Source organism: Tasmannia lanceolata, unplaced genomic scaffold, assembly GCF_043159265.1.
Source record: "Tasmannia lanceolata isolate RefF3 unplaced genomic scaffold, GAP_Taslan_0.1 ptg000025l, whole genome shotgun sequence".
Classification (NCBI taxonomy): Eukaryota; Viridiplantae; Streptophyta; class Magnoliopsida; order Canellales; family Winteraceae; genus Tasmannia; species Tasmannia lanceolata.
The window spans coordinates 14,564,493-14,576,463 of NW_027518702.1; the positions used below are offsets into that span (position 1 = coordinate 14,564,493).

At 38.5% G+C, this 11,971-nt stretch overlaps 1 non-coding gene across 1 annotated transcript; it reads left to right on the forward strand.

The window, feature by feature from the left end:
• The first annotated feature begins 2,813 nt into the window (after window positions 1–2,813).
• TRNAS-AGA (transfer RNA serine (anticodon AGA)) lies at window positions 2,814–2,895 on the forward strand. The gene has a single exon. It is a non-coding gene; the product is annotated as a tRNA-Ser (tRNA).
• The last annotated feature ends 9,076 nt before the right edge of the window (window positions 2,896–11,971 follow it).

The following is an 11,971-nucleotide window of genomic DNA, read 5'->3' on the forward strand; positions in this document are numbered from 1 at the left end:
AGATGTATGTGCAATAGAGGCCTTTGATCTTACAGGATATCATCACCAGACCTAAAGGGTCATGGGCCCATTCCTAAGATAAAGGGCTCAAACTAGTTGGATTCTCATTTCTATACTCTCCCTTTTCTCTTGATTTGAGTAGGGGTGTTAGCGGATTCACCAATATCTCAGTCACAATCCATTCAAATCTCTTTAAGTGCTATTCAGATCCTACTTTTTGCGTCTTGGTCACGATCCATTTCAAATTAGACAGACCATCGGAGTGTCCTAATTGCGTGTGTTGATGGGTCCGGTTATTACATTGTATTAAAATAAATATTTTGATTTTTTTTTCCTTTTTTGCATTATACTTATTTTGCCTTTTTTTTTTTTTTTTTTTTGGTAACAAAGGGTCCCCACCCCCTTCCCTACGGATGCGCGCAATCACCCGGAAACCACGCGCATCGGGTAAGCAAGGGGGGATTCGAACGCTCGTCACTGGGGAGCAAACCCATGACTTTACGCCAAAGAGCCACACCCTTCTGGGTTCACTTACTTATTTTGCTTTTCACCTTGCATTAAGGCAAGGTTTAAAATTTCGGTTTCGGTAACCATTTCGGACCCCACCAAAAACTGAAATTTGGTAATTTGGTTCCAAACTCAGGACCCAAATTTCGAAATTCCGGACCAAAATTTTGTAACACTTTTTTTTTTTAATAAATAATGTCATTAAACCGAAAATTGGTAAAGGGCGAAAAATTGAATTTTGGAAATTTTCGGTTTCGGTCCCCACCGGTATCCGAAATTTCGGATTTCGGTCGAAATTTTAAACCATGCATTAAGGTCATTATTGTACAAGTCACACTTTAAGATTACTCTTTGCCTTTTAATTTCTTTAATATATATATATATATATATATATATATATATATATATATATATATATATATATATATATATATATATATATATATATATAAGAAAAATAGTAAAATAATAAGGCGTGCCTCTTGAAGCAATCTGGTCCGTTGATCGGATGATCTATCCCCTTGATCCATCTAGCCTCGTTGAGGACCGTGTGAATCCAACTGTTGATTTCTGTTCAATATGGTATTAGGACCATATGGATTGCCATATGAAGGTTTTAAGATCAACAGTCTAGATTGCACATGCATGTTCATGGAATTCATATCACCCGTTAGATTGATACTAATGGTGACGCCCACCTAGTCGAATAAATAAGTGTAAATATCAATGTAAAGAAAAATAATGCGGGAAATAGTGGAGAAAAAAGTGCAAGACATGGGGATCCAAGCCGTTCATCTGCTAAGATGATGGATCACAAACTAAAAATCTCATTGCATTGGATAATCCTAGCCCTCCACTTTATGGAGAATTTCGTACTATTTATTTGCTACAATCGGAACCGCTAGTTTTACAAACCATTGTTCCAACTTTTCAACCATTTATGTTTAGGGAAATGATATATTTGCACCTATTTTTTAGGACAGCCGCTGCTAGTCTAAAAGAGTACTCATAAATACACTAGAGGGGGCTGTCCGAAGTAAAAAGGGAGCGAATATATCACTTTCCTTATGTTTATTGGGCATGATTTTGGCTAGTTGTGGTTGCCTGCTGGATCAACGGATCTGATAATGTCCACGTCGTTCGCTTTGGCTTAAGAGATGGCCTCACAAGTCTATTTTTAGCAAATTCCTAACTTGAAAAATCCGTTAGAAATTGCTTTCCTAGCATTGTACGAAATTTGTTTAAGGAATTTTGTGCGGAAAATTTCCCTCTCATTTGTGCCTATAAATAGGCCCTAGTTCTATTTGTTTAGGGTTGGATTTCTAGATTTCGGATATCTCTCTCTCTCTCTCTCTCTCTCTCTCTCTCTCTCTCTCTCTCTCTCGGCATTCTGTTAAGTACTTAAGTCCTTGAGTGGGGGCCCGTCTAGGTATTGGGACTGGGTGGGACCCATCCTGGTATGGGACAGGTTTAAAGGGCCTTGCCTAACGCGTTTCATCAGCTCTGGAACTTTAGGCGTATTGGTAAAGTACCTAACAATATCTTTCACTCTTTTCTTTTTCGTTATACAAGCCTTTTCGACGATGTTGTCGTTGAACTTTCATTCATTTCCTTCAAACAGGGGGGCTCTTCTATCTTTACACCAAGCAAAAGTGTCATCTTATTAAACTTCACATCCATAGAAGCTAAATGCCCTTTTATCTCTCTCACTGACTCATCCCACTAATCCATTATTTCTTTGATTTTCTTGTCCAAGAAGCCTGATCGTGCTACTCTGATACAAAATGTTGGGTGATCCAAAGCTGATGGAACACGTTAGGAAAGGCCCTTTAAACCTATCCCATACTTGGCTAAGTCTCACCGGTCCCATACCTATGCGGGCCCCCACTCAGGACCGTAACACATTCAAGAATCCATGGATAAATCGTAATATTTTCTACTTTAACCGAAAGTAGAGAAATATCACTTCCCTTTTTAAGGCTCTATTCGGATTGCATGAATTTTTTAGAAAACTTTGAAAAGGAAAAACTTTTCCAAAGTATCTTGTTTTTCTTTTGTTTGATCACACATGAAAAAAGATTGACCCAAGCCACAATTCAAATTTTATCTAGCAAGACCTTCGATTATAATGATATCCCTCTAAAAAAACTCATAACTACATCTTTTACCTTTAAATTGCAGAAACCGAAAAAAAAATTCCCAGAGAACATAATCCACAAGAAATATTTTTCTTGCAATCACAATAGAGGCTAAGATATCAAAAATTATTTATAATATAAGTAAATTCTACCCACCATAACGTAAATGTGACCGTGCCGGAGTGGTTATCGGGCATGACTAGAAATCATGTGGGCTCTGCCCGCGCAGGTTCGAATCCTGCCGGTCACGTTTTTTCCCCTCCATATTTTCCTTTGAAAAATGATATTTCCAACCCCTTTTGTTTGTCATTTCAGACCGTTGGATGGCAGAACCTTGAATGGGAAGGGTTGATCTTCTTTTTTTCTTGTCCATTTCTGTTCCTAAATGCTATCTCCGGCCTTTTTTTGTCTGTCTCTTCAATATTAACAGAAAATAGAACAAAAGAAAACGTTGGAAATACCATTCCCATTGTGGGCATCTTTGGAAACCATGAAAAATTATTCCTTGGAATATTTGTGGGACCAGTTGTCAAAGATGGGTGGACAGTAAGAGATTTGAGAGGTGGGACTAGGGGTATCAACGGATCCACCTATGTCTTAATCACGATCCATTCAAATCCCATGTCAGTCGGATCGGATTCGGAGTGTTCTTCGAATCCAGCTTTGCATGTCTTGGTTACGATCCATTTGAAAATCGGATAGTCCATCGGAGTGTCCTAGTATGTCCTACTTATGTTGTACACACTTAAAATTCTCAAAAGAGGAAGAGGGAAAATTACAACAACACAGAGGATTAGGGACTTAAAGTCAATGGTTAGAGAAGGAAGAGGACGGTGGCTCGTGACTTATTTTTATTAGTGACAAAATGCTAAAAATAGAAATCGCTAGGAAAATGAATATGGCTTATTTTTATTAAAATACCATTGAAATAATAAAATGTGACAAAAATGGATGGTATTTTCATAAAATAATATAATAATATCGGATTTAGGACTTTCCCACGGGCTTTTATTAGTTGTGTGGATCTGATCGGAATTTCTTTCTGAACCTATGACTGTGATCCAAAATATGTCCATGGATCCTAGACTCCTAGTAATGTGTCTAGGTCCATTTAACATCGGATTCGGATAGTCCATCGGACTACCTAGGTCCATTGGCAACCCTAAGTGGGACTGTAGGAGGTATGGGAGCATGAAAAACCCTCATAAATCAGGGGGGGGGGGGGGGGAAATGCTCAATTTGAATCAGTGTATTAGTTGTTGTCGTTTTTTAAGGATTTCTCGTGCTCTCTCCACCCATGCCCTAGGATTGCAAGAAATTTCGGGGAAAGTTTGGAAAAGAAATTTATAAAAAAAGCTTATTTTTTTTTAATTTGATCCAGCCCTATTCAATTTTTATTTATAGTGACCTTCAATGTATGATGATTTCCTTCTAAATTAACCATAATTATATTATGTCCCTCTTAATCGTGAAAACAAAAAAAAAATCCCACGAAAAAAAAGGGAAATGATTTCAGCCCTCGAATGTTTTGATAAACATGCGCTCACTTGTTTGTCGTGTAGTAAAGGGCTTTAAGAGCTTTTTGAGAACCGTAATATCCTCTAGCATCCCTTTAAATACTACACGACAAACAAGTGGAGCGCATGTTTATCAAAACACTGGAGCGCAGAAATCATTTTCCAAAAAAATCCCTCAAAAATGTTTTTTCTTGCAATTCAAACACGGCCTAAAGTCTCTCCCCTCACTCTACAACTCTTCCTTCGGATTGGGCCTATAGTCATGGATGCCAAACATGCCCTTTGTGTTAAAATACAGACACACCCCTTCAACTTTCTGACACTTTTAACTATAACCCTGACTTTTAAAAGTCACCAACTACACCCCCTGAGGTTTCAATTTGTATAAGGTAGACCCCCTCAGTTGTTCGTCAACAGATCGAAGAGTTAGGATGATCCTATGGAGCTGATTTTTTTGGGCACACCCTATCTATGCCACGGCCCATCAAATGAATGCTTTGGATCATCCAAACAATGTGAGCCCACTGTGTTTTTGGTAGTGTTTTGATTTGCTTTTGGATTTGGAGAGGGGTTATGTGCCCTTATGGGGTCTTCATTAGCATTGATAGTGTTTCAAAAGAGGGGGTCTACCTTATACAAATTGAACTGAGGGGTGTAGTTGGTGACTTTTAAAAGTCAGGGTTAGAGTTGAAAATGTCAAAAAGTTGAGGGGGTGTAACTGTATTTTTCCCTTTATTATTTTTAGTAGTCAGAAATTCAGAACCACGCCAGCTTTGCAGAAATAATAAGGAATTCAGAATTTTAGAGTTTACAGTGGAAGATATTTAAGAGCATGTGCATCTTTCACTGATTTTTCATCTTTCTCTGACTATTTTTTGAATATTCAAAGTAACATGTACGATCAGTTTTGGACTCAAAATCAGTTCTCAAAATCCAAAACGAAAGAGTGTCAAAGTAATGTCATTAATTTTTCGATCGCACTAAGAGAATAATGATCATTCTCATATATTGCTAAAATTCAAAGACAACGAACAAACTAATGTTATTATATATCTTCGCTTGTATAAGTTGAAACCCTAAACCCTAAACAATAAGCTGAGGACTTCCCGCCTCACCTTGGCCAAGTTAATGCATGGCCATGTTTTCGGCTGTTTTTGGTATATCCAACTATTAATGTACCCAACCAATGCGCCAAAAGCCTCAAGACTGATGTAACACAATAGATTAAGCTCTTTAAATTCGTCCTCTCAGGTTGGGTCCTGCCTAGTAACATACCAAGTGTGTTACTAGGCGCCCAACACCCCAAGGGTGTGCACAGAGCCACCGGTGAAGGCAGCAAGGACATGGGAAATATGCTTTGCAGATTGTTTAGGTGATGTGGTCAACCCCAAGCATGGAGTGTAACAGCAGTTTAAATCACATAACAAAATATCTCATCATATTGATATTATATGGGTGCGCAAGACAACCATCACCACTAACAGAAAGTAGAAAGTACATAAGCCATCAACAAGGCCATCTTAAGGTTCTATCTGAAACAGCAAGGGATGCCAAAACCAATCAAGAGGAAAGAGTTTATAGCGGCATTAATCTTATCCAAAAAGCAGTTTGTCCACTAAATGTGTGAGGAGCATGCCACTGTAGCAGTTGGGATAGCGCCAGAAAAGTCCTGCGAGAGGGGGTCTCCATATGAAACACTGTTGTCGTGCCTTGCTTGATCAATCAAATGATGATTGAGAAATGAGAAAGTAAGCCTCCTGGAAAAAGAAGTGATTACCCTTTGGGTGAAAGATCACTCTCATAAAGGCCGCTTTGGCACACTTGCCACCATATATTATCTCTTTACACAATCCCTGTGAAGATGGCAGAGACAACAGAAAAGTTACAAAGGGAATTTTTATGAGGGAAGACCAATAAAAAGTTTGAACTTCTTATGAAATGCAAGAAGGCATGCAGACTAAAGAAACATGATTTAATTGAAATTGGTAAAATAAAATTGTGACTATTGGGGAAATGGCTTTGGAGATACAGTGAAGAGAAAGATGTCGTGACTATTGGGGAAATAGTTTTCAATCAAATCTCATCATCTAAAATTTGAAGTTTGAAAATAGGGAAAATCATCTGAACTTAGATATTTACTAGATCTCAACATCACATGCATTTCCAAGTACCCTAATAGAAAAACCTATTACCAGCATATTTTAATATAAAGCATGAATGAACACACAGTGGCAACAGAAAAACTTAGATATTTACTAGATCTACGGTTAATGTCCTCTCCGCTGCAATGCAAACATATAGCCAACATAGGTATAAATAAATCCTTATAAACTGTACTTAAGGGAGATTAATTGTAGCCATCTCAAAACAAAAAAAAAGGGGCGATTAAGTGTACATGGAAAGAGAAAAAAATAAGAAGTGGCATGCTTTACCAGTCCATCAGAGGCCTCTTTCTGCGTCAAGCCTACTGGCATACGGTCATTCAGGATCAACAGCCTCCTTGATAATCTGGCTCATTCTCTCCCATCTCCATCACCTTCAGCTGATTCTTTGACATCAATCGTAAAATCATATTCCTGGTCACATCCTAGATAAGAATCACACATAAAATAGACTCTGTATAACTTCTTTCCAACTTCTGTGGGAGCAGTGAAGTCAAGTTTGACTTTAGCCTTGCGTTGCAGGGGTACCCTCTTAATGGCAACTAAGTGATTACTTTTAACATCGCCCACTACTAGCCACCATCCTTCTTCTTTAGATTTGGGATATCTTGGGGCATCCACTGGTCCCGCTTCTGACCGACCCTCAAGGTCCCGTTCGAGGGTGACTTGCATAGTAACATTTTCCCCAGCCCTCACATCATCGCTATCCAAAACCTCATACATGATCTCAATGTTAGGGAAACGGTTGCAGAACCGAACAATATCCAATAGCTGTGCATCAGGCAGTTGGAGAAGCTCTCGCCTTTCATCATCCTTCATCTCCACCAGATCAAAGACATTCTCTATACTTTTTCCTGGATTTTCTTGGCATTTCTTTGCTAACTCCTTTGTGAAGTGCGGGAGTTGTAGAAGAAAAGAATCACGCTCCCACATGCCTTGTGTCACCATTTGACTCACCTCCATTGCAAGAAGTGCTAGGCCAAGCCATCCATTGCTGGAAATAACATCAACCATTGCCAGTAGTAATCTATTGGCTGAAAGGAGCACCTCTCTCTGGTCAACTGCTAGATTCCAAATCGCTCAATGTATTCTCCACAACCTCAGAAAGGTGATCCGAAAGATGCCGGTGGCTCACACCTTGTAGATTGTAATAGTTTGGATGAGCATTTTCTCGCCCGCCATAATATTAGGTTCCCATAACCACCACCAAGTGAGCTGATAATGGCACTCCCCAGCACATTGGCGCAGTGGGGTTTGGACACTCCACATTCTCTTATTGACCATCTTGGACAAATTCAAAGCCTTTTCGGCTAGCTGTGCCCACCCTCTTTTTAACACAATCTCAAAAAGAGCCCGTAAAAGGCGACCAGCACTCTGCAAAAATAATTAGCAGCAATAAGAGATGGTTGAATTGAATCCACTACAAAAACACAGAATACTAAAACATAATGACCCATTCAAAAAATAATAATAATAATAACAAACCTGGGTGATGTACACCATATCTGATGTAAGTGAAAGCCCTTCAAGCTTAAGTTGCGAGATGTATGCCTGGAGCAGAACGTTGATCTTTGCACTAGGCTCTTCCAAGCGTTCTTTAACTGGAATAGGCACACGATCCAAGAGCTTTGCCAATTCCATCTTCTCATCTTGTCTCACCGTCACATATTTAAATTCTTCACTGAGAGAGAACAATCGACAAAGTTCAATGTCACCCATTGTCAGCTTCAAATGCTCATTGTATGTAGATATTGTCCCATGGGTTATATAGTAGTATCTGGCAATCCGACCAAGGTCGGTCACCGGAAAATACCCACTTTTCCTATCATATTTAACCAAATTGTTTTTGTCCAAGATATTTGCAGCCGAATGGATCTGCAAAGAACAACAGATAATCAGGATTTATTATAGATAATGTCTTGAGCCCATTCACAATAAATTAAATCAAGAGAGAAAGAGAATGTGACCACATGAATTTTAAAGGACACAAATGAAAAGAAGGCAATTAGTTGCATGTAATAGTGCTGAGAAGTGAGAACTACTATTCTACAAACAAACAGCCCATGCATGTACATCATCAACACAGGAAAAGGCTTTTGGGGAAAGTTACAAAACATCTGTGCATTTTAATCCAATTTGATACAAGTAGTCAGCAGGTTATTTCTTCGTTTGTTCTAAAATTTAGGTCAAATGATCAGCTAGGTGATGTTCCAATAGACAAAAGAACATCGGCTTAGCTTTTTGGGGAAGTTACAAAACATGTGTGCACTTTAATCCACTGTAAGAATAAATGGACATGCTGGTTGAATAGACTCTTTAGAGGCCAAATAATCCCCAACAGGAAACTCATGTGAAACCAAAATGGAGAAAAAATTCCAAGATAGCGGTGAAAAGATGTGCAGAAAAAAATGGTTGGAAGCTTTAGGAAAGGTTCTAAGTGTGAGTTTTGGTATGCATTTCGAACTCTACAGAAATGAAAACATGTTGGTTTCAGCACTTGACACAAACCCAGATGTAATTGAAGAAGGATTTGTGGAGTTCTTCAAAAAAATCCTTAATAACCCTGATATTGGAGATAATAGACATCTCATTCCTGATCCTCTAAAGAAGCTATCTAATGAAGATGCAGATTGGCTAACAAGGCAGGTCACTGGGGAGGAAATTGAAGAGGCTATAATGTATCAAGATGGAAATAAAGCTCCTGGACCGGATGGGTTTAATGGAGATTTTTTCCAAAAATTTTGGTACCTAATCAGGAAGGACATTACAACAGCAATTCTGCACTTCTTCAAAATTGGAATCCTTCTCCCTGAGGCAAATAATACTTTTATCTCCCTGATTCCGAAGAGCAACAGAGCAGTCTCCCCTGATCAATTTCGTCCAATATCCCTGTGCAATTTCCTCTATAAAACAATCTCAAAAATTATTGCCTCCAGGCTGAAGAAGGTGATAGACAAGATCATCAGTCCGTTCCAATCTGCATTTATTCGGGGAAGATCAATCCAAGACAATATCCTTCTATCTCAAGACTTATGTCATAATTTTCATAGGAAAAGTGCCTCCCCTGCTATGTGCTTGAAAATGGATCTGCGCAAGGCTTTTGATAATGTTAATCATGAGTCTCTCCTTACCTTCATGGCAAAGCTTGGTTTTGGTGCAATTGGATAACCCAATGCATAAAAACTCCTTCTCTGTCTGTCCTCATTAATGGAGTCCCCTGGGGGCATTTCAAAATTTCAAATGGGCTTCGGCAAGGCGATCCCCTTTCTCCACTTCTTTTCTGCTTAGTCATGGAAATGCTTACAACAATTTTGGAAGAAAATCTAGAGAGAGGTGAATTCAACACCCCTTTCACCAGAGAAGATTTAACTATTTCTCACATCTTCTTCGCTGATGATGTAATGTTGTTTGCTGAACCTACCCTGAAATCAGCAAGAGGTTTGAAAAAAAGCATGCTCAGATTAAAAAAATGTTCTGGTCTTGAAGCCAACATAAGGAAAAGTGAAATTTTCTTCTCCGGAACTGACAGAATTTCAAAAGCTCTGATCCTATCAGTCCTAGGCTTCAAAGAAGGTACTCTGCCCATTAAGTATCTGGGTCTTCCCCTTATCACAACCAGATTGTTGATAAAAGATTGCAACCCCATTCTCGATAAATTGAAAAGAAGAATCACCTCCTGGTCCAATAAATTCTTATCGAGAGCAGGCATAATTGAACTTGTTAAATCGGTTCTGTCCTCTTTCCAACACTTTTGGAGTGCAGCTTTCAACCTCCTTTCCTCTGTTCTGGATGCAATTGATAAAATCATTTGTGATTTTATTTGGTCGGGGGCCCTGATCTTACCAGATGCTTCCATTCATTTTCGTAGAATACTATATGCATGCCAAAGCGGGAAGGAGGCTTGGGTCTCAGATTAGCTCGAGATGCAAACAAGGTGGCTAAATGGAAGCAAGTTTGGCAAGTTATATCCAATGAGAATTCCTTATGGGCTAAATTGTTCTTCAGCAAATACATCAAAGAGAAAAATTTCTGGCAAATGAGCACTCCTCGCAATCCATCGTGGGGAGCTAGAACTATCTTCAACAACAGAGATGATTTTAAAAGCCATGTCTGTTATATTATCGGAGATGAGAAAATTTTGAATTTTTGGACGGATCCTTGGCATCCGAATGGGCCTATAGATAGTCAAACTTCGGTCGATTCCTTCATCACGACCATTCCAAGACACACTACAGTGGACAAGCTGATTCATGAGGATATTTGGCATGATTCTCTATCAGGCCCCCCTTATGCATAGCTAATTCCTATTCTCAAATCGGCTATCATTGTGCCTCATGAACCAAATCAGGTAGTCTGGAAGCCAACTATAGATGGGAATTTTACTTACAAAAGTGCCTGGAACGTGCTCCTCTATTTGGTTTAATGGTTTCCTCCCTCGTCATAACTCATGAACACACTAAAGTGGGTGGCCCGGGGAAGAAAAGGGGGCGAGATATCACTTTCCTTTCCCAGGGTCTGCTTACTTTGTACGGAATTTTTTGAGGTTGGGAGCAGCGAAGAATGAAAGCATTAAAAAAGGGTCGTTTCAGTTTCTAGGGCATGTAATGAATATACACTATTTGCGTGTAAATTCTAGTCAAAGTAGACCTTTATTTCTTTGTATTCCAAAGGTTATGAACTGAAGCGATTAACAACAGAAGGACACTTTGCCTTTCCATTTCCATTCAGTGAGATTTGTATCTCTCATTATTGTACTGTTAATTTTATTATAGCATTTTTTCCATACCATCTTGATACTGCTTTTTTCCATTAGATTTTTCTTTATATTACTGTTCTTGAAACATTTTAACCCAGTTTCAAATAAGTATTTTTCTTGGTTTTGCTCAATGTGTATTAGGGTTGAAGCCTTCATGCCCAAAGCTGTAAAAGAGACAAGAAGAGGAGGTAGAGCGAAAGAACGGAGGAGGGAGCATTGGAAAGGTAAAGAAGATACACACAAATTGTGTGTAAATTGTAGTAAAGAAGATATACTTTTTTTTGGGTCAGTCAGGCCTATACTTAACAATTCTGCCTCTCCATCTCCTTTGAGTGAGTCTATATCTTTCATTGAAAAACCATACCATTTTCATGCTGCCTTTTTTATTAGATTTCTCTTCTTATTGCTGTTTATGTTTAGAGGATTTGAAGTAAGAAGAGAGGGAAAATGAGAGAGAAGAAACATAAGAAGAATAGCTACAGGCGTTTACTTGAAAGGTATTGTTTCCTAATTTATTAAAACACACTTCAGTTTGATTCTTGCAATGAAAAAATGATAATTACTCCACTGTTGTTTTGATTGATGCACTCCCTTTCCTTACTGTATTTATTTTTTATCTTGTTATCCGTTGTTGCATTGCCAATAGGGCGGCAAACAATGCATAGAGTTTTAAAAGTGAGGGCCCTCCCTGTGTAACAAGGGGGTGTAAATATCAACCTGTATAGAAATAGAAAATTCAGTAAACAAGGAGAAATTTATGATTAATATTTTATTTTGTACTAAATTTCTATTCTGTAAATTTTACATGTTTTGAGATTGTCTATTTTCCATTCTTTTTTTTGTTTCATTTTTATAGTAGTTTTCTAATATTTCTTCAAATTTATGGAAATG